Raw genomic sequence first — 26,581 nt, forward strand, 5'->3', positions numbered from 1 at the left:
CAGCTCCTCTCCCTCTCCTCTCTCCGGCCGGACTGCTCTGGAAGGCTCTGGAAGTTGGCATATAAAGCTAGTCTGCTAGCTCCGCCCCCTTGTGACTCACAGATGTGACTCACAGAAGCTCCTCCCCTTCAGCAACGAGCACACAGTCTCAAGCACACGGTCTCAAAATGGCTGCCAAGCAGCTCCTCTCCTTCTCCTCTTTCTGGCCGGACTGTTCTGGAAGGCTCTGGAAGTTGGTATATAAAGCTAGTCTGCTAGCTCCGCCCCCTTGTGACTCACAGATGTGACTCACAGAAGCTCCTCCCCTTCAGCAACGAGCACACGGTCTCAAGCACACGGTCTCAAAATGGCTGCCAAGCAGCTCCTCTCCCTCTCCTCTCCCCGGCCGGACTGCTCTGGAAGGCCCTGGAAGTTGGCATATAAAGCCAATCTGCTAGCTCCGCCCCCTTGTGACTCACAGATGTGTCTCACAGAAGCTCCTCCCCTTCAGCAACGAGCACACGGTCTCAAGCACACGGTCTCAAAATGGCTGCCAAGCAGCTCCTCTCCCTCTCCTCTCCCCGGCCGGACTGCTCTGGAAGGCCCTGGAAGTTGGCATACAAAGCTAGTCTGCTAGCTCCGCCCCCTTGTGACTCACAGATGTGACTCACAGAAGCTCCTCCCCTTCAGCAACGAGCACACGGTCTCGAGCACACGGTCTCAAAATGGCTGCCAAGCAGCTCCTCTCCTTCTCCTCTCTCTGGCCGGACTGTTCTGGAAGGCTCTGGAAGGTGGTATATAAAGTTAGTCTGCTAGCTCCGCCCCCTTGTGACTCACAGATGTGACTCACAGAAGCTCCTCCCCTTCAGCAACGAGCACACGGTCTCAAGAAGGTCAAGAGTATTTAAAATAGAATCCAGAGAAGGCAGGAGAGAAGTCAAGGATGTATGGTATGAATGAAGATAAAAGTGAAAGGAAGGAAACATATTTAGTTGTTATGGAGGGATAAGTAAGTAGAGGAGTGTATGAAAATATTGTATAGGTAACAAAGACTTAAAGGAGAAGGATGATAAGAGATGGGAAAGAAAGGAAATGAAATGAGAGAAGGGAAGAAGAGAGATGGATGAAGAGAGATGGGTTGAGTAGGTGAGTTTAGAAAGAATTTGAAAAGGGAAAAATAAAGAAAAGGGGAATGAGAAGATGGAGGTTGGGGAAAAAATTAGAAGGTTGTATTAATGTACTAATGTAATGTTTAAACTTAAGGACATCAACGAATATATAATACGTATACCATTCATCTGAAATGGATTCTACCTCTTTGTTATACTTACCTGATCTCAGCTATATTGATATGGAATATATAGATAAGTACATATGGAATGGATATTTATATAGATGTATATATATTTATTTTTTATCTTCAAGATATCTGGAAGTCCTATATTTGTATTTAAGGTAGAAATGATGTTAATGTGATGTTTTGAATGTTTTTCTATTTTATATTGAGAGTGTTTTTTTTTTCTTTTAACATTTAATAAACTTTAACTAAAAAAGAAGAAGTCATAGTGGAAATCTAAACAAATATCAAAGGACCCACACTGGGGAGAAGCCACATAAATGCATGGAATGTGGAAAGAACTTCAGTCAGAGTGGAAATCTTATCTCACATCAAAGGACCCACACGGGATGAAAAGCCATATAAATGCATGGAATGTGGAAAGAGGTTCAGTGAGAGAGAAAGTCTAAATCCGTGATAGGGAACCTATGGCACACATGCCACGGGTGGCACGTGACGCCATTTCGCCAGGCACGGGGCGAGGGAGAAGGCAGAACGGGCACACACATGCCTGTTCCGCCTCCTCCCTGCCATTTTTGGGCCTCCAACTGTCTCTGAGACAGCGGGAAGCCAGAAAATGGCACCTGGGTGAAAGTGACAGCGCGCGTGTGTCTGGCTCCTCCCAGCCCTGTTCCCTTCCCTCCATACGAAAGGGCTCCATGGACGCTTGCCCAGCCTCCTCGGCTTCCTTTCGTGTGGACCAAAGGGCCAAAGAGAAGGGGGCTGGGATGCGTGCCTAGCCTCCTCCTCCTCATCTTCCCTTCGCTCCATGTGAAAGGGCTCCATGGAGGGCCGAAGAGAAGGGGGCTGGGACACATGCCCAGCCTCTTTCTTCTCATTTTCTTTCGCGCGATGCGAAGGGAAGGGCCGAAGACGAGGGGGCTGGGACGCAAGCCCAGCCTCTTTCTCCTTGGCTTCCCTTCCCGGCTCCATGGAGCCCTTCCACGCGGAGGATAGGGCCGAGGAAGAAAGGGCGTCGGCCTCCTGCTGCTCCTCCTGCCCTCAGTGCTTCACTCGACCTGAGGTGTCCTCCTTCGGAGGACACCTCAGCCCTGGTGAAGCCCTGAGGAAAGGAGCAGGGGCCGCTGGCCTTTTCCTCCTGCTCCTCCCCGCAGGGCTTCGGCAAACCTGAGGTGTACTTCGGAGGACACCTCAGGTCTGGCGAAGCCCCGAGGAATGGAGCAGGGGCCGCGCGCCTCTTGCTCCTGCCCCTCATGGGCCCTTACTGGTCCCCAGGTGTCTCTGAGAGATAGCTGGAGGCCAAGGAAGGGCAAGGAGGAGCAGATGCGCCTGTCACCCCCTCCCTCAATCCCCCCGACCTCTAGTGTCTCTCAGAGACAGCTGGAGGTTCGGAAAGAGCACAGGGAAAGCCCCGCCCCTGGAGGGTGGAAGCTCCACCCCCAGCATGCGGCTCTGCCCCTGGAGAGTGGAAGCTCCACCCCTGGAGGTAGAAGCTCCGCCCCCAGCATGCAGCACTGCCCCTGGAGGGTGGAAGCTCCGCCCCCAGCATGTAGCACTGCCCCTGGAGGGTGGAACCTCTGCCCCCAGCATGCAGCTCTGCCCCTGAAGAGTGGAAGCTCCGCCCCTGGAGGTAGAAGGTCCGCCCCCAGCATGCAGCACTGCCCCTGGAGGGTGGAAGCTCCGCCCCCAGCATGTAGCACTGCCCCTGGAGGGTGGAAGCTCCGCCCCCAGCATGTAGCACTGCCCCTGGAGGGTGGAAGCTCTGCCCCCAGCATGCGGCTCTGCCCCTGGAGAGTGGAAGCTCTGCCCCCAGCATGCGGCTCTGCCCCTGGAGAGTGGAAGCTCCACCCCTGGAGGTAGAAGGTCCGCCCCCAGCATGCAGCACTGCCCCTGGAGGGTGGAAGCTCCGCCCCCAGCATGCGGCTCTGCCCCTGGAGAGTGGAAGCTCAGCCCCTGGAGGGTAGAAGGTCCACCCCTGGCATGCAGCGCTGCCCCTGAAGGGTGGAAGCTCTGCCCCCAGCATGGCGAACCATCACTGGTCTAAATGCACATATAAGGACCCACACAGGAGAGAAGTCACATAAATGCATGGAATGTGGACAGAGCTTCAACCATAGTGGAAATCTATACAGACAACAAAGGACTCACACAGAGAAGAAATCATTTAAAGCTACCAGGGCCCTAGATGTCAGCTCTGAAACTCTGGTGAACATTTCTTCTCCTTACTCAACAAACTTAGAATCATAGAGTTCGAAGAAGGGCCATCCAGTCTAACCCCATTCTGCCATGCAGGAACTCTCAGTCAAAGCATCCCCAACAGATGGCCTAGGACTTCCTAGGAAGGAGATTCCACTACATTCTGAGGGAGAAGTGTGATGCGGCAGCTAACAAGGCCAATGCAATGGTAGGCTGCATCAATAGAAGTATATTGTCTAGCTCAAAGGAAGTAATAGTGCCATTCTATTCTGTTCTGGTCAGGCCCCACTTGGAATATTGTGTCCAGTTCTGGGTACCACAATTTAAAAAGGATGTGGAGAAACTGGAGCCATGTGTCCAAAGGAGGGCAACTAAAATGGTGAAGGGTCTGGAAACCATAAAGCCCTATGAGGAACGACTCAGGGAGCTGGGGATGTTTAGCCTGGAGAAGAGAAGGTTAAGAGGTGATATGATAGCCCTGTTTAAATATTTGAAGGGTGTCATATTGAGGAGGGAGCAAGCTTGTTTTCTGCTGATCCAGAGAACAGGACCCAGAACAATGCAAGCTACAGGAAAAGAGATTCCAGCTCAACATCGGGAGGAACATCCTGAGAGAAAGGGCTGTTCGACCGTGGAACACACTCCTTCCTCGGATATTCTACCAAGCCTTGAGAGTTCAAGTTTATCCCATCTTTGTAAATCCTTTTAAATTTCCATCCAAGCTTTTTCAAAATTATTTTTAAATAAATGTGTATTTTCTTGTTGTTAACCATATTCCTAAGTATTTAACTTTCTTTGTAATTTGGAAACCGGACTTATTTTCTATCTGTTTTTCATCTTCCGATTTATGCGTCGCCAACATCTTGGTCTTTATATACTTGAAAACTAGAATTTTGCCATATTCTTTTAATTTTTTCCATTGAGGAGCTAAGCTTTCTGTTGGATTGCTTAGAGATATCAATAGATCATCTGCAAAGGCCTTTGTTTTATACTCCCAACCTTTTATCTTCACACCTTCAATTGGTTTTTCTTCTCTTAATTGGGTAAGAAGGACTTCTATTACCACCAAAAATAATAGAGTGGAAAGCTGTCATCCTTGTTTTACCCCTTTTTGAATAAAAAAGGCTATGTTTTTTCTCCTTTAATCATTAATTTTGCCTCTTGCTCAGCGTATATTTTTTCCATCCAAGTTAGAAAATTTTCTCCTATATCTATTTCTCTCAAAACCTTTAACATGAAAAACCAATTCACCTTTTTCAGCATCCAAGAAAATGAGTAAAAGTTTTTTGTCAAAATTGTTCTCACGATATTCTATCAAGTTTAATACGTTTCTGGTATTGTCTTTCATTAATTGTTTTGATCTTTGTGGGTCCAATCTCTTAAAATATGTTTTATTCTTTCAGCCAAAATTGAAGTATCATAGAATCATAGAATCATAGAATCATAGAGTTGGAAGAGACCACTAGGGCCATCCAGTCCAACCCCCTGCCATGCAGGAAATCCAATTCAAAGCATCCCTGACAGATGGCCATCCAGCCTCTGTTTAAAGACCTCCAAGGAAGGAGACTCTATCACCTTCCGAGGAAGTGCATTCCACTGTCGAACAGCCCTTACTCTCAGGAAGTTCCTCCTAATGTTCAGGTGGAATCTCTTTTCCTGTAGCTTGCATCCATTGTTCCGGGTCCTAGTCTCTGGAGCAGCAGAAAACAAGCTTGCTCCCTCTTCAACATGACATCCTTTCAAATATTTAAACAGGGCTATCATATCACCTCTTAACCTTCTTTTCTCCAGGCTAAACATCCCCAGCTCCCTGAGTCGTTCCTCATAGGGCATGGTTTCCAGACCCTTCACCATTTTTGTCGCCCTCCTTTGGACACGCTCCAGTTTCTCAATGTCTTTTCTGAATTGTGGTGCCCAGAACTGGACACAATATTCTAGGTGGGGCCTGACCAGAGCAGAATACAGTGGCACTATTACTTCTCTTGATCTAGACACTATACTTCTATTGATGCAGCCTAAAATAGCATTGGCCTTTTTAGCTGCCGCATCACACTGTTCACTCATGTTCAACTTGTGGTCTACTTGGACTCCTAGATCCCTTTCACACGTAGTTTCATTCAGCCAGGTGTCACCCATCCTATATCTGTGCATTTTATTTTTCCGCCCTAAGTGCAATACCTTACATTTCTCTGTGTTGAATTTCATTTTGTTAGCTTTGGCCCAGCTTTCTAGTCTATTCAGGTCATTTTGAATCTTGATCCTGTCCTCTGGGGTATTAGCTATTCCTCCTAATTTGGTGTCATCTGCAAATTTGATAAGTATGCTCCCAATTCTGTCATCCAGGTCATTGATAAAGATGTTGAATAGCCCTGGGCCCAGGACAGAGCCCTGTGGGACCCCACTGGTCACTTCTCTCCAGGATGAAAAGGAGCCATTGTTGAGCACCCTTTGGGTTCGGCCGGTCAACCAATTACAGATCCATTTAACAGTTCCTTTGTCTAGCCCACATTTTACAAGCTTGTTTGCAAGAATGTCATGGGAAACCTTGTCAAAGGCCTTACTGAAATCAAGATATACTATATCCACAGCATTCCCTTCATCTACCAAGCTGGTAATTTTATCAAAGAAATAGATTAGGTTTGTCTGGCATGACTTGTTTCTCTGAAACCCATGTTGACTTTTTGTGATTATGGCATTGCCTTCTAGATGTTCACAGACTCTCTGTTTAATGATCTGCTCCAGAATCTTTCCTGGTATTGATGTCAGACTAACTGGACGATAATTGTTGGGATCCTCTTTCTTCCCCTTTTTGAAGATGGGGACAACGTTTGCCCTCCTCCAGTCGGCTGGGATCTCTCCTTTTCTCCAGGAGTTTTCAAAGATTATTGCCAATGGCTCCGATATTACATTTGCCAGTTCTTTTAATACCCTTGGATGGAGTTCATCTGGTCCCGGAGACTTAAATTCATTTAGATTAACAAGGTGTTCCTCTACTATCTCTTTACTTATTCTGTGCTGAAATTCCCCTATTCTGTCCTCTGCTCCATTATCCTCAGGTTGAGCCCCTTTTCCTTTTCTGAGAAGACTGAGGCAAAGAAGGTGTTGAGTAACTCTGCCTTTTCTCTATCTCCTGTTAGCATTTTGCCATCTTCTCCATTCAGTGGCCCTACCGTTTCCTTCTTCTTCCTTTTGCTGCGGACATATCCAAAAAAGCCCTTTTTATTGTTCTTAACCTCTCTAGCAAGCCTGAGTTCATTCTGTGCTTTAGCTTTTCTGACTTTACCCTACAAATGCCTGCTATTTCTTTGAATTCCTTTTTTGTGATTTCCCCCTTTTTCCATTTCTTATACATCTTCCGTTTCAAACTCATCTCCGTTGAAAGTTCCTTAGTCATCCATCCTGGTTTCTTGAGACACCTCCCGTTTTTCTTTCTCTCTGGAACTGTTTGAAATTGTGCCTTCAGTATCTCTCTTTTGAGAAACTCCCATCCATCCTGAACTCCTTTATCTTTTAGTATTTCTGACCATGGAATCGCCCTCAATACTTCTCTAAGTTTACTGAAATCCGCTCTCCTAAAGTCTAGGATGCGTGTCTGACTATGCCTGGCTTCTCCTTTCCACTGTATTACAAACTCCAGGAGAACATGGTCACTTCCACCTAATGATCCCACCACTTGCACCCCATTAACCAAGTCATCCTTGTTGGTTAGGATCAGATCTAAAATAGCTGACCCCCTTGTTGCCTCTTCCACCTTTTGGACCATGAAATTGTCTTCCAGGCAAGTGAGGAATTTGCTAGGCCTTGAGGATCTGGCTGAGTTTGACTTCCAGCAAATATCAGGGTAGTTGAAGTCACCCATCACTACTACATCTCTGTTTTCTGACTGTGTGGACATCTGTTCTAGAAAGATATCATCCAATTCCTCAGTCTGACTTGGGGGTCTGTAGTAGACTCCCACCGTAACACCCTTGTTGTTTCCCTCCCCTTTGATTCTTATCCAGATGCTCTCCACCTGGCTTCCAGGATTGATGTTCAGGATCTCCTCACTGGTGTAAATATCTCTGACATAAAGTGATATTCCTCCTCCTTTCTTGTTTGGCCTATTTCTCTTAAAAAGGTTATACCCCTCTATTTCCACATTCCAATCATGAGACTCATCCCACCAGGTTTCAGTGATGCCTATTATATCATATTTGCTTTGTTGTACTAGGAGTTCGAGTTCATCCTGCTTATTTCCCATGCTCTGTGCCTTAGTGTAGAGACATCGCAGACCATGGTTCCCTTTTACTTGCTGCCTGTGCAAGTTTTTTTGCCTCCCACTGTTGGGTCCTTGCACTGTTTGCCTTGTTTCCTCTGTGTCAGTTTGACTATTTTCGCCATCCCTTTCTCCTTCCTTAATATTGTCTCCCTTCCCCTCGGAACTCAGTTTAAAGCTCTCCTGATCAAGTTCTTGAGACTGTTGGCAAAAACATTTCTTCCAACTGGCGTGAGATGCAACCCGTCCGTTGCAAGAAGTCCCTCCTCATGGAACCGCAGCCCATGATCGAAGAATCCAAATCCTTCTCGGCGGCACCATCTGCGAAGCCAGTTGTTCACATCTGCTATTTTCCTCTCCCTTCCTGGACCATGCCCTTCAACTGGCAGAAGAGACGAGATGACAACCTGTACATCCATTCCTTTCAGCTTCCTACCAAGCGCCTCGTAATCCCTTTTGATGTTCTGAATGCTGTGTCTTGCAGTATCATTAGTTCCCACGTGGACCAAAAGGAAGGGGTATTGGTCAGTAGGCTTGACCAGTCTTGTCAGCCTCTCTGTCACATCACGGATCTTTGCACCTGGAAGACAACACACCTCTCGAGACATCTTGTCAGGCCTACAAATCACTGCTTCTGTACCCCTCAGCAAGGAGTCCCCCACTACGACCACACGCCTCCTCCGAGGCTTAGCAGCGACTGTTCCCTCGGGTGGGACTCTCAGGCTCCCCTGCTCTGTCCCTGAAGTTTGCCCATGCTGCTCTTCTTCATCCTCCTTGATAAGGGAAAGAGCTTGGAATCGATTCTCTAGCTGCAAGCTCCCCGAACAATTCCTTCTTGGCTTACTTCTCTTTGTGACATTCCTCCAGCTGTCTGCCTCCTCTGTTTGGCAAGTGACCTCTTCCACCCGAGCATCTTCCTCTGCGTGGTACTCATCCAAGATGGTTAGTTCTATTGTGTCCAGGAAATCCTCTTGGTCCCTAATCTGCTGAAGTGTAGCTACTCTGGACTCCAGCTGCTGCACTTTCTCCTCCAAGAGTGCTACCAACTTGCACTTGGTGCATGTGAAGTTCTCCACTTCTGTAGGCAAGAAGAGAAACATCCCACAAGAGTTGCATGTGACTGCAGCAGATCCCTCGTTGTCCATACTGCAAAGTCTTTAGTAATGAGTATAACAGTCAATCTACTGGGAATACTTCTTTAAAGGAATGTACTTAAACTTAAAGGGAAGGTTCTGTTTCAATATCCGATTCTAACCTGATGCCACTTGAGCAGAGTTGTTCAGTTAAAGAAAACTAAAATTGGAAGTTGGTATATAAGCTAGTCTGCTAGCTCCGCCCCCTTGTGACTCACAGATGTGACTCACAGAAGCTCCTCCCCTTCAGCAACGAGCACACGGTCTCAAGCACACGGTCTCAAAATGGCTGCCAAGCAGCTCCTCTCCTTCTCCTCTCTCTGGCCGGACTGTTCTGGAAGGCTCTGGAAGTTGGTATATAAGCTAGTCTGCTAGCTCCGCCCCCTTGTGACTCACAGATGTGACTCACAGAAGCTCCTCCCCTTCAGCAACGAGCACACGGTCTCAAGCACACGGTCTCAAAATGGCTGCCAAGCAGCTCCTCTCCTTCTCCTCTCTCTGGCCGGACTGTTCTGGAAGGCTCTGGAAGTTGGTATATAAGCTAGTCTGCTAGCTCCGCCCCCTTGTGACTCACAGATGTGACTCACAGAAGCTCCTCCCCTTCAGCAACGAGCACACGGTCTCAAGCACACGGTCTCAAAATGGCTGCCAAGCAGCTCCTCTCCTTCTCCTCTCTCTGGCCGGACTGTTCTGGAAGGCTCTGGAAGTTGGTATATAAGCTAGTCTGCTAGCTCCGCCCCCTTGTGACTCACAGATGTGACTCACAGAAGCTCCTGTGAGTAAATAATTTTTCGTCCGAATTGAACAAAGATATTGGTCTATAATTAGCTGGATTTGGGGCATCTTTATCTTCTTTGGGAATCAAAGTGATATTAGTTTGTCTCCAAGACTTTAGTAGATTTTTATTCAACATTTCATTCATTGTCATACATAATGGTTGTAATAGTTGTTTTGAAAAAAACTTTATAATAATAATAATATTTATATCCCGCCTCTCCCTATATTGGATCGAGGCGGGTAACAAGATATCAAATCAAGTAAAACAAAACAAAACAAACACGGAAACAATAGTTAAAAGACATATTACATTTCAAGTTCCCAAACTCCCTCCCACCCTATAAAACAATAAAACAATTCCCAACCGACGGCCAACAAGATGAAGCAAGATCATTCGATCCAATGGGAACAATTAGGTAAGTGGAAAAATTGGAAGTCAATTTGGGAAGGCTTGCCGGAAAAGATCCATTTTTATTGCCTTCTTGAAGGCACCTAAAGATGTTATTTGGCGGATCTTGTCCGGTAAATCGTTCCAGAGTTTTGGAGCGGCAACGGAAAATGTCCTCTGGGAAGAGGTTACTAGTCTAGCTCTCTCTGACCGTAACAGATTCATCCCAGAGGACCTGAGAGTGTGGGAAGGATTATATGGGAGGAGGCCTTCCCTCAGGTATGGTGGACCCAAGCCATGTAGGGCTGTATAGGTAATAACCAACACCTTATACGGTGCCCGGAAGCTAATGGGCAGCCAGTGTAGAGATTTTAAGATAGGTGTAATAGAATCAAATTTGGAACTCCCTGTCACCAATCTGGCTGCCATATTTTGGACCAGTTGCAGCTTCCGAATGTGGCATGAGGGTTGCCCCATGTATAGCACATTGCAGAAATCGAGACGAGAGGTTACCAGTGAATGTACAACCGTTTCTAGGTTTTCCTGTTCCAGGAAGGATCACAGCTGGTGAATCAGGCGAAGCTGATAATGGGTGCTCCTGGCTGTTGCCTCCACCTGGGATGACAGCTGGAGCGACGAATCCAGGAGTACCCCAAGCTACGGACATAGTCCTTTAGGGGAAGCGTGACCCCGTCCAGAACTGGAAAGCTTATCACCATACCTGGATTGGGATTGCCTATAGCGAGTACCTCCGTTTTATTTGGATTCAAGTCTATTTTCCCTCATCCAATCCATTGCTGAGTTCAGGCAGTCATTCAGAGGAGAGATGCCATATAGTATTCATTTATAAATCTGTCTGGTCCTGGGGCTTTACCAGATTTACTTCTCTTAATTGCCTTAATTATTTCCTCCTTAGAAATGTATTTAATTCTTTTTGTTGTTTTTCTTCTATTTTAGGAATATTTACCTTTTTGATATATTTATCCATATTGTTTTTCTGTGTCTTTGTTTCGGCATGTAAATTTGAATAAAAATCTTGAATTATCTTTTTGATCTTCCTTGAGTCTTTTATTATCTTTTCATCAATTTTTAGTTGTCCAATTTGCCTTTTTGTTCTTTCTTTCCTCAAATCTTCCAGGTTTATTTGCTGATTCAAAATGTTTTTGTTTTACAAATTTAATTTTCTTCTGTATTTCCTCTTGAGTAATCTGAGATACTAGTTTTTGTAGTATTGTTATCTCTTGTTTTATTTTGTTGCTATTAGGATTTGTTTTTAACTGACTCTCCCCTTTCTTTATTTCTTCCATTAATTATCCATATGCGCTCTTTTCTTCTTCTTCAACTCAGCACTTTTTTAATAAATCGTCCTCTTATGAGAGTTTTGGAAGCATCCCATAATACTACTGGAATAGCAGCTTCTTTGTTTAAGTTCTCTTGGAAGTACAGGTTTATATTATCTCTGACTTCTTTGATTGTTTCTTCATTATTCAGTAAGGGTTCCTTTAGTCTCCAAGAAAATTCCCTTTTAGAGATATTTAAACTCAGAATTACTGGACTGTGATCAGACCAGATTTTAGGAAGAATTTCCATCTTATCGATTTTTACACATAAATGCAACGAAATAAAGAACGTGTCGAAACGAGACCAAGACTTGTGTCTATTTGAGAAAAATGCGTAATCTCAGGCTTTTCCATACAGTGGAGCCTCGGGTTACGAAAATAATTCGTTCCGCGGCCGCTTTCGTAACCCGAACGGCTTTCGCAAGCCGAATCCCCATAGCCGCTAATGGGGAAAAGCCGCGATTTGGTGTAAAATCGCGGCAAAAAGCACCAAAAGTTTTTTCGGGACCCGAAAAAACGTTCGTAACCCGGAACAATTATTTCCAATTGGATTTTTTCGGGTCCCGAAAAATTCGTAACCCGGGTATTTCGTATCCCGAGGTTCCACTGTACTTGAATCTCCAAACATCTTGGATTTTCTTAATGTCAGTTCACTCAAAGAATTCTCTTGCTACTTTTCCTTGAGATTTCTTTACTTTCCTTCCCGATTTTCTATCTAGACCTGGGTTGATTACTCCATTTAAATCTCCCATCAAAATCAAATGAATCCCCTTTTAGATAGGAAAACAAAAAGTAAATCGAGACTTAAACACAGGAAACTTCAGGAATCGTTTTTTAGTTTGTTAGATGTATTGTCATTAGAAGATGGATGGAGATACAAATGTGAGCAAGAGGAGGACTATACTTTTTATTCATACACGCATGAACACAATAGACATGGTTTTCATTTCAGACCAGAATTGAGGAAAGAGAGTTTTCCTACAGTGATCCCTGACCATTGCCCTCTAAAAGTGATTTTGAAGGAAAGGAAGAAAGGTTTATGTTGGAGATTAGATGAAACTCTTTTGAGAGATGAAAAAATATTGCTAAAAGCAAAAGAGAATCTTAACTTTTTCTTCAAGGAAAATATGACAGAAAATGCAGATATTAATATAATTTGGGGAAAAGTAAGGCCTCTATGAGAGGTTTTTTCTTACTAAGCAGGGTTTCGTATCTTTAATCTCCTCTATTATTTCCATTACTGTTATTTCCTAATCAAGATTTGTTTTGATCCACTGTAAATTCAGGAATGGTTAATTTGTTTAGAAATTCAAAATCTTCTCATTCTTTTTAGTGAAAAAAATCTTGGAAAAAAATCTTTTTAATTCCATTCTGATTGGTATAGATCTTATCTTTAGCCTTTATTTTTGCAATCACTCTTTTCTTTCTTTCTTTCTTTCTTTCTTTCTTTCTTTCTTTCTTTTTCTTCTTTTAGTTTTGAAGCCAACCATCTTCCTGGCTTATTAGAAAACTCAAATTGCTTTTGCCTTAGAAATTTTCACTTTTTCTCTAGTTCTTCTGTTAAACGGAGGGAAATTTGTTTTTGTCATATTTTTAGATGTGTAACTAATTTCTTATTTCCTGGATTGCACTTTAATTGCGTTTCTACTTGTTTTAACGCTATTTGCAACTTTGCTGATATTCCTTCTCTTTTTCCTTTCTCTCGCTACTCTGCTTAATAAAAAAACCTCTCATATATGCCTTGCTTTCCCCCAAATTATATTAATATCCATATTTTCTTTGTTCAGGGGACACTGAAAGGATCTGGTCAATATTTGGAAGCATTCACACTAAATCAAGAAATAAACTGCCATGCGCAACCATGCAGGGCTAGCTGTGTTGGCCATTTAGCAAATTCAAACAAAGCCCCATCAAACAGTGATACCTTTATTGGCCAACCGAAATGCACAATATACTTGCTGCAATCCCTTGAAGCTCCAGAGGCAAGATGTATCGCTTGGCCAATAAAGGCATCACTGTTTGGTGGGTTTTTGTTTGACGCGTGAAAGGCAGAGAAGCATCTTTTAATCTGGGTACACCTTTGGTTTTTAGAAGTACATGATAACTGTGATGACGACAGACGTGACAAAGCAGAAGCAGAGACTGAAACCGATAGGACTGCATCCGCACTGCAGAAGCCATGCAGTGTGACACCGTGGCCCAGTGCTATGGAACTCTGGGAGTTTTATGAAGCATTTAGCCTTCTCTGTCAGAGAGTTATGGTGCCACAACAAACTACAATTCCCAGAATTCCCTAGCATTGAGCCATGGCAGTTAAAGTGGTGTCAAGCAGGGATATTTCTGCTGTGCGGATGCAGCCCAAAGCTCGGAAAACGAACCTGATAAAATTTCATGCCTGTTAATTAAATCTTAGTCCTTTCTCCTTTCCCCCCCAATTCTTTTTAGGGTAATGGAAGTTTTATGCCTATTTGTTACTGTGGAAAGGAAATAGAAATAGTTTTCTTTGTTTTTAATGTTCCTGAAGGAACAGAGTGACTTTCAGTCTGTAAAAAGTGTTGCATTTTTTTCCATTTTTCCAAAAATTTCCATTTCTTAAAAAAAAAACCTGGATGACGTTTCCTCCATTTCCCCCCCTTTTCCCCCCGTTTTCCCCCGTGATTCAGAAATTTCTGGAAATTTTACATCTCTAGTCAGGACTGAATAGAGAGAAATAGAAGGGTTTCCCACAGAGAAAGGGATCAGGCAAGGCCCCTTTTATCACCAGATCCGTTTACCTTGCATGCTGAAGATAACATTCATAAAGCTGGATCACACTCAGAGAGAGCAGCATGGAAACCGGAAGAAGGAATGTCAACAAGATCTGCAGATGACACCGCACTACTAGCAGAAGGCGTCGCAGGCATGGAACCAGTGGTGTCCCTATGGTTGGTAGCACCTGGTATGAATGATGCCCAGAAAGGGCTGCCGAGGGGGTACATTATGTAGATATGCTAAGATATGCAGATGACACCTGTGACTGAGCCAATGGGCGGACTTGGTTTCTTAGCAGCCAGTCAGGGTTCGGGCAGAATGAGAGGGAGAGTTTGCAGGGGAAGGACAGCATATATAAAGAGGAGTCTTTGATTTTAAGCTCAGAGGAGGTCCCTGGGGGCAGGAAAGGGGCAAGAAGGGCACTCAGTGGGATGGGGAGGGGGGCTGGCCAATCCTTAAGGCCTCACCTGTGGGGCTGCCACCTGAATGGATGAGGTCCAGTGGAGAAAGAGAGAGAGATCAGGGGCCCTGAAGTGGGGAGGAGGTGGGACATTACCTGCGTAGCTCCAGTGATGGGGGTCTCTGTGGTGGAGGGAAGCTGACAAAAGAAAGAGGCCATGAGTAGGACACCTGCATGTGTGTGTGTATGGGGGGGACACAAGGCCATCCCAGTGAACCCCTCTACACTCCCAGCCAGGTAACCCCAATCCCACATGATACCTGAGAGCCTCTGGGGCGAGTTGGGGGGAGGACCTGGTCACTAGGAGGGGAGGGCAGGGGCAGAAGCGAAGTGTGGCAGGAGCCCACCCCATTCCCTGGAGCATCAGCCTGCCCGCCCCCCAACTCTGTACTTTGTGACTAATGGAGTTGCCTCCCAGATTCAGTCCTAGAGGCAATGCCTGACGTAGTCAGTGAACCTGGTGCACGTGCAAAGTGCTTCTGCCTTCCCCCCAAAAGGAGGGAGCCCCCCCAATTTCTTGGCATTCCTCCTCACAGCCCCTTTCCCGCCCTCTGCTCCCTGGCACTCCTGCCCCTTTCACCTGCCAAGGTGAGACAAAGGTCCCTCCTGGCAAAGGCTCAGTTGCCCCCCCCCATACCTGGCCAGGCCCACCAGCTGCCATGCAGATGGAGGGGGACAGAAGGGGCATTCCCAGGGCCAGGAGGGCAGGCAGGGCAGCAGCATCAGATGAGAGAGGAAGAGGGCCAGCCCTGCTCCTGAGAGGATGAGGGGGAGGCAGCTGCAGAAGGGGCCTAGCAAAGCTCCCCAAGACCCCTGCAGGGTGTGGGGGCACCCTAATCGTTACAGTTCTGATCCCCAGACTTCGAGGGAGGTCAGAAGGGACCCAGCCAAAAAATACAGAAGGTCAGAGGGACCTTCAACCCTCTCCCCCCCCAGCATCCCATCCCTGTTTTTCCCCCATCATGATGGAGCCATACCTTATTGCAAAGGAAGGATCTTTTGGTGTTGCAAATGGGTGCTAAATTTCCTGGACTTTGAGATTCTCCCAGTTGCAAGAGACACCCCTCCATATTGTCCAAACTAAGAACTAAGAAGAGCCAAATGCCGGTCTAAGGCCAACATGTTCATTTCCCGCCCTCCTATAGTTTTTAACACTTTTCTTGAGGAAAAGGCCAGTGGAGCTATCAAAGCTTGCAATGTGCGTACCCTGACCCTAAGCAAAACAAATACGACACAAAATTCAGAGGGACTATTGCAAGTTCTAATAGAAGATAAAATAGAATATATTGAAGGGTCTGGAAACCATGAAGCCCTATGAGGAACAACTTAGGGTGCTGGGGATGTTTTGCCTGGAGAAGAGAAGGTGATATGATAGCCCTGTTTAAATACTGGAAGAGATGTCACATTGAGGAGGGAGCAAGCTTGTTTTCTGCTGCTCCAGAGAACAGGACCTGGAACAATGGATGCAAGTTGCAGGAAAAAGAGATTCCAGCTCAACATTAGGAGGAACTTCCTGAGAGTCAGGGCTATTCGACAGGGGAACAAACTCCTTCCTCAGAATGCAGTGGGGTCTCCTTCCTTGGAGGTCTTTAAGCAGAGGCTGGATGGCCATCTGTCAATGGGGATGCTTCGATGGAGAGTTCCTGCATGGCGGGCGGGGGGAGGTTGGACTGGATGGCCCTTGCGGTCTCTTCCAACTCTAAAATTCTATGATTTATAATAATTAATAATGACAGTTAAATGTACCTTAATAGTCTATTGTTTATATAAACAATGGGGAAATAAAATAAAATATCCTTTCAGAATCCAGCATAGCAAGACAAGGTTAGTAATAGTCTACTGCAGCGGCCATTGCCTGACAGATTTTAATAGCAGCTGGACAGAGTCTGGCAACATTAGACGTTATATCAGAGTTCATGTTCAAAATCAATAGAGAAGCGTAAAATTGACTGGTGTGTCCTTCATATTTATGCAGTAGAGGAGAGATAAGGCTGAGGCAGATGTTCCTGAAGTATGAGCATTGGAGTAGTACATGTTCTGCCGTCTCTATTTGGCCAGAATCACAGGGGCACTGTCTGAGAAGGGGATCTTCTCATATCGGCCTTCAAGGACAGCTGAGGGAGGAGCGTGACATTTTGCCAAAGTAAAGGCTCTCCGGAGTTTAGGTACTTGGAGTTTTGCTAAGTATGCCATAGGTGATGCCAAATATCTATTTTAGTCACTAGCAATAAAATTTGGGACTCTAGCTAGGTCTTGCTGTCACTCTGTATCTACTGTCTCTTGTTTGATAGTTGCTTTAGCCTTATTGAGAGGACCACACCCTAAAAATGGCGCTGGCTCTGGTTTAGTTTGGGTGAATAGGTGCAGTCAAGATGCTAGCAGAATCAGATGAGTTGGTATTTAGGAAGATGTTACCATATAAGGTAATAAGGTTCTTTGGCTTCTGCAATTGGCTTGCATTACATGGGGTGATGTAGGGAGAAGGTATAAAAGATAGATAAGCCCGATAGGGGGCGCTGCAGTCTTGGTAACACTCTCTGAGTGTGCTGCAGCCCTGCGCAGTAATAAATGGTGTTTTGTTTCTCTTGACTTTCGGTTTCCTGACTCCTTCTTCCAGCGGCGGGCCACCAACCTTAGGGCTTGTGGGTTTCGGCGACCCCTCAGTTTGCTACATTATCATATCTGATGCTGAGCAAAAGATATGGAGAGACGCCCAGGGAAGAAATGTGAGTCTTCATTGTTTGTTTCCATGTGGATTGGAATCCCTCAATCAGGGTTAGTGGAGCCAGGCCTGAGGGAAAGCAGATGTCAATTCGTAGGGAAGCTCCTTCCACATAATAATAATAATAATAATAATAATAATATTAAGATTTATTTATATTCCGCTTTTCTCCATGGAATCAAAGCGGATTACAACAAAAACATTAGATACAAAAAATAATCATACAGTAAATATAAACCAGGATACAAAACATAAACCTAATGTCTAAAGCAAGGAAAATATATAAGAAAATATACAAAGAACAAAATCCACAGTATCAACATAATAAATTAAAATATACCCTAACATAGTTAATCTAACTAACAAATATCAACTTTCCCCTAGCAGCAAAAAATACAGTTCAATACAGATACTAAGACAATAATAATATAATAGCAGCAGGAAACCATAATCCCATATACTCCCAAAACATTACATAATAATAACTCTTTTCCCTAGCAGAAAAAATACTGTTGAATACAAATATTAGGACAGTAATACTACAATAATGGAAGGAGACCACCAAAAACATGGCAAGATAATAGCAAATTCCTTGACTTAGATTAAATTAAACATTTAAAATAATACAAAACCAGTAAAATGCCACATTTTGCTTAAGCTGGCCCTAGTTGGTACTGGGCAGGAGGCGATCTCAGGGTCCATCTTCCTTCTTAGGCTGGTGGCTGGATGGTCCAAGGGAAAGCCATGAGGACTCCCTCAATGCTGCTTACAGCTGGCCATAGTTGGTATCAGGCACATGCCATACATTGATATGGCTCCTCCCCTGTGTGGGTTCTTTGATGTGGATGTAGATTTCTGTCTACCGCAACAGATCCCTCTGTGTGGTTTCTCCCTTGTATGAGTTCAAAGGTCATGAAATATCATGAAAACTATGCTTGAGTTGGTTTCCCTATTGGACTGTGGCCTCCAAACTCCTCTTTTTCCACGACTGGCTTGCATGTAACCCTGGATGCCTCAGGTGGCTCCTGAAATATCTCTTTCTCCTTATTGTCTGCGCATGAAAAAGAAGAAGAAGAAGATCTCATTAGGAGGTAAGCAAAAATAAAAATAAATACACTGTATAATAATTCACAATAATTTATAATTCACAGTTCACTCAAGGGCTAGACTGTCCTCCAGCACAGATGAAGCTTTTACAGCAGAAGCCCTGCATCTTGGCCGTCATTCCCCAGACAAGAAACATACTGCTATGCATCTATAAATAATAAAAGATAATAATATGCGGATGTATGTCTGAAAGTCAGATGTCATAGGCTAAAACATCTTACTAAGGCCATTCCATCATCCATGGGGATCAGACAGGGTTTGTTTAACATCTATTTTAATTCTCTGGTTGAAAGTTTATCTGGCCTAAATTTCCATCCGCCCAATTTAGCAGGCAGACCCCTGTCCCCTCTCCTTTACGCAGATGACATAGTACTTCTCTCCCTAACTCTTATTAGTATGCAACGATTACTGTCGGCCCTTCTTATACACAGATTTTTTATACACAGATTCAAGCATACACGGTTTGAAAATGTTCCAAAGAAGTATAAACTTCAAATATCTAACCTTGAATTTCCATTTTTTATAAAGGACACCATTTTGCTCTGTCATTATATTTAATGGGACTTGAGCATACACAGATTTTGTGATCCACGGGGATCTTGGAACCAAACTTCAGCGTATAACAAGGGTCCACTGTACTAAAAGCTCTGGGTAATTATGGACAAGCTGAAGAGCTAGTAATCAGCTATAACAAATCTAAAATCTTAGTGTTTACTAAGAAACGGAGCATGCACAATTGGCAAATAAATGATCAACCAATAGAACAAGTAAGATCCTATAAGTACCTAGGAGTGCTTCTTCAGTCCTCGGGTTCTTGGAAAGCTCACCCTATAAAGGCCATAGCAAATGCGCAAAGAAGTCTCAAATCGCTTGCATCCCTTTTTTTTTCACTAATGGAGGCCAGGACATCCCTTCAGCTATACAGGTTTTTAATATGAAGGCCCTGGCACAGATGTTACATGGGGCACAGTGGTGTGCTTATACTAATGTTGACTCAATGGAAACTATGCAGACAACATTTTTGAGATCCATTCTTGTACTTCCAAGGTGTGTGCCTCATGCAATCATATATTTGGAGACAGATCAAATGACAGCTGAATCACAGGCATGGGTACTTAAGTTTAACCTTTGGCTCAGAATGTTGTTCACCCCAGTAGGATTAGCCCCTTTGATATTGTCTGATGGATGTCTCTCCTGATGGAATAAGACTGAATAAGAAACTAGTTAAGTTGGGTTTTTCACACACCAACATTTTGGCAATGGGTTTTGAGAAAGCAAAACAGGAAATACACCAACGAATTATAGATAATGAGTTGCAACACCATGTAAAAGCAGCCACTGTATGCCCTGATTTCAGAGACAATGGCAATGCTTTTTTGTTAGCTAACCATTTGAGTCATCTAACCCTTCCAAAACATAGGATAGCATTCACTTTAGCAAAATTTAATGTTCTACCTTCAGCCTTATTGGAAGGGAGATACAATAATATTCCCTATGATCTACGCATATGCCTCTGTGGAACTGGTACAGTGGAGACTGTAGGTCATGTATTGTTGTATTGTCCTTTTTATTATGGCTATCGCCATATTTTTATTCATCCAATTCTTAGTCGTTTTCCTGGAAGAACTAATGAATGTTATGTGTCTTATTTGCTGGCAGACCAGGGCCTAGTAAGAACAACAAGGGTGGCCAGTTTTGCGCAGTGGCAATGGTCTGTCGGCTACAATGGTTTCTTAAAAGTTCATAATATTTTTAGTCTGTTAAAATTTTATAATGATTTCATACATTTATAATGATTTTACATGTTTATATTTTATTTTTATTTTTAATATAATTTTATAAGTGAAATTTTAACTATTATTTACTTTTAAAATTTGATGGTAAATTGTGATGTTTGTTGTTGATGTTTGATCAGTTGATTGTAATAAATCTATCTATATATAAGATAATAATAAGAGAAGGCCGGTCCCACTGGGAAAAGCTCCTTTGCGCTTTCAAATTCTGTGTCATCTGTTCTCAGCCTGTCTCTTCTGCACTACACTGCAGTTAAACTCACACTCAAATGGATCTCATTGAGGTATATTCCCAAGGGAGAAACTATAAGAATGCATGGAACCTGGAGTGAATTGGATGAGTATGGACATCTTTGTTCACATCCATGAAGCCATCAGGTATATCTGGTCCACCACAATAATTCATCTCTGACTTGCGGGTCACTGTCCTCCAGCAAAGCTGGAACCTTCATGAGGGACAACCCCCCCCCCCCCCCGCCCCCAGCAAATCCTTACTTCCAGGACCAGAGACCTTGCACACATCTAGGCAGGTACCTGCAGGTCTCTCCTCTTTCAGAGAGCTCTGGTCGAAGGGATCTTCTCCTTTTTCCAGATGGGAGATCTGGTTTGGGACATTCTTGCAAGGAAACAGAGAAAGGGTGGTCAGTGCTCTGTAAGAAATACTCAGGCATTCCACATCTTTCAATCTCTTTCAGTCACCTAAGACTGAATTTCGACAATGTGATAAAAATTCACAACAAAATCTAGGGAAGTATATTCATTCATCTTTCCTGGGAAATCAGTGGTTTGCACGGGAGGAAGAGATCTAAATGCAAATTCTGAGAGAGGGAAAGGCTCAAATTCTGACACAGGTGAAGCCTTTCTCATCCAACTGCAAAGGCACAGGTGAGGTAAACGCACCTTGGCTGAGGACTTTTGCTACAGCTGGATTCCTGAAAGGTCTTGCCCTCACTGACCCATGATCACCTTCACTGACTCTCACTCTGGGCCAAAGCTAACAAAATGAAAATCAACACAGAGAAATGTAAGGTAATGCACTTAGGGCAGAAAAATGAAATGCACAGATATAGGATAATGGGGGACACCTGGCTGAACAAGAGACTTATTTGTGTGAAAGGGATCTGGGAGTCCATAGTAGATCACAAGTTGAACATGAGTCAACAGTGCGATGAGGCAGCTAACAAGGCCAATGCGATTTTAGGCTGCATCAATAAAAGTATAGTGTCTAGATCAAGAGACGTAATAGTGCCACTGTATTCTGCTCTGGTCAGGCCCCACCTGGAATATTGTGTCCAGTTCTGGGCCCACAATTCAAAAAGGACATTGAGAAACTGGAGCCATGTGTCCAAAGGAGGGAGACCAAAATGCTGAAGGGTCTGGAAACCATGTCCTATGAGGAACGACTTAGGGAGCTGGGGATGTTTAGCCTGGAGAAGAGAAGATTAAGAGGTGATATGATAGCCCTGTTTCAATATTTGAAGGGATGTCATATTGAGGAGAGAGCAAGCTTGTTTTCTGCTGCTCCAGAGACTAGGACCCAGAGCAATGGATGCAAGCTCCAGGAAAAGAGATTCCACCTCACCATTAGGAGGAACTTCCTGAGAGTAAGGGCTGTTCGACCGTGGAACACACTCCTTCCTCGGAGTGTAGTGGAGTCTCCTTCCTTGGAGGTCTTTAAGAAGAGGGTAGATGGCCATCTGTTGGGGATGCTTTGATTTGGATTTCCTGCATGGCAGAATGGGGTTGGACTGGGTGGCTCTTGCGGTCTCTTCCAACTCTATGATTCTATGATTCTCCAAACTATTTTTATTTCATAAGGAAAGAAACAGGTGAGCTTTTATATTTGGTTCCCTTACATTCTTCCTGCAAAACCCAAACAAAGGGCAACGGGAGGCTCCACAGTAGTTCCATCTCCTCCATCTTGAATACAAGAGGATCTGGATTGGGCCTCTGGCACTGCCATTGCGCTGCCTGTGTGTGGGAGAAAGAAAGGAGGAGAGCAAATGAGGTTGGCTCTGAATCCTCTGACTGCCTGGACAAGAGAGGAAAGAGAGCCTGGTCTGGGGGATGACATCCTGGCAGTCTTAGGAGAAGGACAGGAACCCCATAGCCCTTTCTATTTGCCTGGGTTTCTGGTTTTCAATCACTTTCAAAACTCTTTATTTTCCAGAGTGCACTGCATTGAATTTGTAAACTACCTTGGATCCCAGTTTGGGAAAAACAGGTATGATATAAATAATAATGAGATGACCATTCAAAGACATACCCGTGTTACTCTGGAAAATCAATGTGCAATGAGATCTTGCAGCATCTTTGAGACTAACTCAGGCGGGTTACAGACCGCTGAAAAGCAGTGGTCTGCTGCCGCCGCCGGTTACAACATCCGGGAACCGCAGCAGCCAAGCGGCGTGGTTCCCAGACGCTGCAAAGAAGGAGCGTGAAAATCGTGCTCCTTCCTGCGCCCCGGAAGAGACACCGCAAGCGCTGAAGCGCGCTCTCACAGCATCACTTCCGGGGTGCGACGTGCGGATGCAGTGCATCCGCTACGTCAAAATGGCAGCAGCCGTGTGGAATGGCTGCCGCCATTTCGTACGGACTCAGTCCATACTAGGGTTAGAGACATCTGGAAGAGACGCCCCTTTCTAACCCTAGTATGTGCTGAGCAAGTACTTTCCTGCCTGTTTGTAATGGGCCTGAAAGACAGAAGTTGGTAGCATGAGCCTCAGTAGACTTGAGATTTTTTCCTAAGATGAACTGAGATTCTGCAGGTGCTATGATTAAGAGTTCCTGCATGGCAGGGGATTGGGCTGGATGGCCCTTGTGGTCTCTTCCAACTTTAGGATTCTATGATCTATGATTTTATGATCTCATATGATCTGACGAAGTAGTCTGAAGTAGTCTACTCCAATTTCTGTCTTTCAGTTAGTCTCAAAGGTGCTACAAGATCCCATTGCATAATGCGATGACAAGTGAGTGTTAGAGCAGGGCTTGAACCATGACCACTCAACTAGGCTAACCCACTGGGTGACCTTGGCTAAGTGCCACTCTCTCAGCTTTAGAGGAAACCCATGGAAATTCCTTCAGAAGAAGTCTTGCCAAGAAAACCTAGCATAGGGTTACCTCACATCAGAGACCCAAAACAGATGGAGGTAAAAAGCTGGCTTCTGCATGGTTTGGAGGCATGGCATTTAGATGACACACGTCCTCAATCTCTTTGGAGGCTGTGTCGCGGTTGCTCACAGGCTGCCTAAGGTGGCGCAAACCCGGCCCCAAAAGGAGCAGCTCTTTGGTGCAGTCCATTTGGGAACGCGGCAGGGGCCAGCCTCAGGACCACGGAGTATGGTCACCATGTTCCTGTAGTGCTCCAGGCAGAAGTGTTCTTTAGCCACTTTTTCCTAGTCCTGTGTACCACTTGACTTGAAGATATCTATTCTATGGTATGAAAAAGATTATGAAAAATATTAACATCAGTTGCTCAGGTTTATATCTGAGAATGAGGATCTATAGAACTGACAACTAAAGGATGGATCTAAGCTAATTCATATCTGTTTAATCATATATTGATATATTGAGATATAAATAATACACACACACACACACACACCAACCTGTGTTATGGGGTATCAGGGGGACAGACAACACAATCAGTTAAATAACCAAAACTATATAAATTTGACAAAACAAGAGAGTCAACTCCAGTAAAGGCAATTTAAAACCATAATCTGTGTGACGATTTCATAGCAGCTCCAGAAGCTTAAGAGAAAACCATATTTCACTTTGATGTGAGAATGAGATGTGGAACTTGAGTTTGTTGTTGTGTTTTTTAGTCAGTCCTGATTTATGGCAATTCTAAGGCTATCATGGGATTTTCTTGGCAGGATTTCAGAGGAGGTTTGCCACTGCCTTTCCCTGAGGCTGAGAGCATGTGACTTGCGCAAGGTCATCCAGTGGGTGTCATGGTTGGGCTGGGACTCCAACCCTGGTCTCCAAAGTAGTAGTTCAACACTCAAACCAATGTGTCATGATGCTGGCTCGCAAATTGGATTAAAGGGAAATATTGATTTCAGTTTACTTTAGACTTGCTTATTATTTATTTATGGTATTTATAACCCACTCTTCAGCCCTAAAGGCTCAAAGGAATCCCTAGCATCTCAAAAGTGATACCCTTTTATGAGCTCTCTGGGACGAAAAAGAAAACTCAGGCAACTCAAGAAAAACTGAGTTCCTTTCCTTTAGAACTACTGAGAGATGTGAAAACACACTTCACTTTTTCTATCCTCTCTAGGAAAAATGGAGAGAGGGAAGGTCTTTTCTGTGGGAGCAAGATACAAGAAATTAAGCATGACTGCAGTCAATGAGATTTACTGAAGTCACCCAACCATTCAGCCACTGATTTAGTAGGACCATTCTGGTTGAGGATGACTAATCTCCCGGATCCTTCCCTGCCTGTCCCTTTTAGCTCATATCAGACAAGACCCCAGCTGGCTTCCCCACAAACCCCTTCGGGTTTGCATGTACCAGCACAAAAAACCCCATCTACTAATCCCCCACTAACACTCCCCTATCCACGCTTCTGCTGCTTTACCTTCTTCACCTGCCACTCAGTGAAGGGAGGTATTTTTAATGGGGGCTGCATGAATCAGGACCAGTCCTTTTCAGCCATTATAACTACTGGAGGGATCTTCCCCAAAGGCTATCCCATGTGGTATATCACTCCTTCCCACACCATATCCCCAGATGTTGCACCCTCTCACCTCTCTGCCCCTCTTGCTTCCTACAGAAGTGTGAAGCGAGAAGGTCTCCTCCCTCATTAAATGTCTTCTCCCCTGTGTGTCTCTTTTGATGTGAGTTCAGACTTTTACTGTGACTGAAGCTCTTTCCACATTCCATGCATTTGTATGGCTTCTCCCCCGTATGGGTCCTTTGATGTGCATTTCGACTTGCCCTATGACTGAAGCTCTTTCCACATTCCATGCATTTATATGGCTTCTCCCCCGTATGGGTCCTTTGATGCGAGTTTAGACTTCTTCTCTCACTGAAGCTCTTTCCACATTCCAGGCATTTATAGGGCTTCTCTCCGGTATGAGTTCTTTTATGTACAATGCAATCTTTTCTATCTTTGAAGCTCTTTCCACATTCCATGCATTTATATGGCTTCTCCCCCGTGTGGGTCCTTACATGTGTGTTTAGACTTCCTTTATGACTAAAGCTCTGCCCACATTCTATGCATTTATAGGGTTTCTCCCCCGTGTGGGTCCTTAGATGCATGTTTAGAACTCCACTCCGACTGAAGCTCTTTCCACACTCCATGCATTTATATGGCTTCTCCCCCGTGTGGGTCCTTTGATGTGACTTTAGATGTTCACTCTGACTGAAACTCTTTCCACACTCCATGCATTTGTATGGCTTTTCTCCTGTGTGGGTCATTTGATGTGAGATTAGACTTCCACTGCAACTGAAGCTCTTTCCACACTCCATGCATTTATATGGCTTCTCCCCCGTGTGGGTCCTTTGATGTGACTTTAGATGTTCACTCTGACTGAAACTCTTTCCACATTCCATGCATTGGTATGGCTTCTCTCCTGTGTGGGTCCTTTGATGTGTGTTTAGACTTCCACTGTGACTGAAGCTCTTTCCACATTCCATGCATTGATATGGCTTCTCCTGTGTGGGGGTCTTTGGCTTCTCCTCTGTGTGGGTCCTTTGATGTGCATTTCGATTTGTACTATGACTGAAGCTTTTTCCACATTCCATGCATTTATAGGGCTTCTCCCCTGTGTGAGTTCTTTTGTGTACAGTGCAATATTTTCTAGCATCGAAGCCCCTTCCACATTCCATTGACTTATATGGCTTCTCCCCCCTGTGAGTCCTTTAATGTGAGTTTAGATGTCCACTCTCACTGAATCTCACTGAAGCTCTTTCCACATTCCATGCAGTTTGGCTTCTCCCCTGTGTGCATCATTTGATGGAAATGTAGATGTCCACTTTGTGAGGTCTGTAATGGGGGGAGAGGGAACGGGAGAGAAATAAAGAGAATAACTATGATGTAAGCCACTCTCAGAACCTTTGTGGCTAAAGAGCAGGGTAGAAATACTTTAAATAAATTAATACATGTCGATGCAGAATAAATTAAAAAATGCAATCTTGGCCAGCTTTCAGGAAAGCCTGATCCAATGTTGCCCAACTGACCACTGTCCCTCTCTGACTCTGCCATATATTATTCATACTTATGGTCTTCATGGTTGAATTTACATTAAAGCAATTAGAAACAGACATGCTATCCCAAGTCCCAGGCCAGGTGGCCTCTGTTCTTACCCACAGCAACACACACCAAACCTGCCTTGCTGTCCTTCTGGCTTAGGACTGGAATCTGTAACTCTTGG

General features: G+C 44.5%; 1 pseudogene; it reads right to left on the reverse strand.

Annotated features, from left to right (window-relative positions):
• Positions 1-26,581, reverse strand: part of LOC149324290 (uncharacterized) — a 380,857-nt pseudogene that overhangs the window by 57,068 nt on the left and 297,208 nt on the right.

This window comes from Sceloporus occidentalis, unplaced genomic scaffold, assembly GCF_023333645.1.
Source record: "Sceloporus occidentalis isolate IW3139 unplaced genomic scaffold, rSceOcc1.0.p SCAF_1, whole genome shotgun sequence".
Lineage (NCBI taxonomy): Eukaryota > Metazoa > Chordata > Lepidosauria > Squamata > Phrynosomatidae > Sceloporus > Sceloporus occidentalis.